We start from the raw sequence: 515 nt of genomic DNA, 5'->3' as shown, positions 1-515 counted from the left end.
TCTGAGCTGCTGACAGTGGGCACAAGCTGAGGGGGTGAGAGGGTGAGGTGAGGGAGGAGGAATGGGTGAAGAAGTGTTTTTTTTTACATTTCTTAACTGTGACCACTAGGGGTGTGTATTGTCAGGAATCTGGCGATTTCAATACGTATCATAATACGATATATTGCGATACTATGGGCACGATGATATTTTGACAGATCTACATTTGGAATCACTGGAGAAGAAGGAAAAGAAAAAGAAAATGAACCGACACCAGGAATATTTGACCGGGAATTGATGAGAAAAAAATCAAAACACTGACTGAGGAGAATGAAAAAGAATTGTGACACAAAATATTGCGATGTTTCAATGTATCGTTATTTTCTAACTCCCCAAGTAAATAGAGTCTGAAATTCTGTGTCTGCCTGGAATTACACTATTTTATTTGTATTGTTTTCTTTCTTACTGTACTGCAGCCAATCAGAGAGCTCCTGTTGCTGCCAGATTTTCTTTGTCTTCTGTGTCTCTCAGGTCTC

General features: G+C 39.6%; 1 protein-coding gene across 3 annotated transcripts in view; it reads right to left on the bottom strand.

Annotated features, from left to right (window-relative positions):
- Window positions 1–515, bottom strand: part of grid1a (glutamate receptor, ionotropic, delta 1a) — a 165,260-nt gene that overhangs the window by 145,190 nt on the left and 19,555 nt on the right. The window lies entirely within an intron of this gene.

The sequence above is a fragment of the Cynoglossus semilaevis genome, chromosome 12 (genome assembly GCF_000523025.1).
Source record: "Cynoglossus semilaevis isolate Cse_v1.0 chromosome 12, Cse_v1.0, whole genome shotgun sequence".
NCBI classification, from domain to species: domain Eukaryota; kingdom Metazoa; phylum Chordata; class Actinopteri; order Pleuronectiformes; family Cynoglossidae; genus Cynoglossus; species Cynoglossus semilaevis.
The sequence above is the reverse complement of the archived record's forward strand: the minus strand, read 5'-3'. Positions and strand labels throughout refer to the sequence as shown.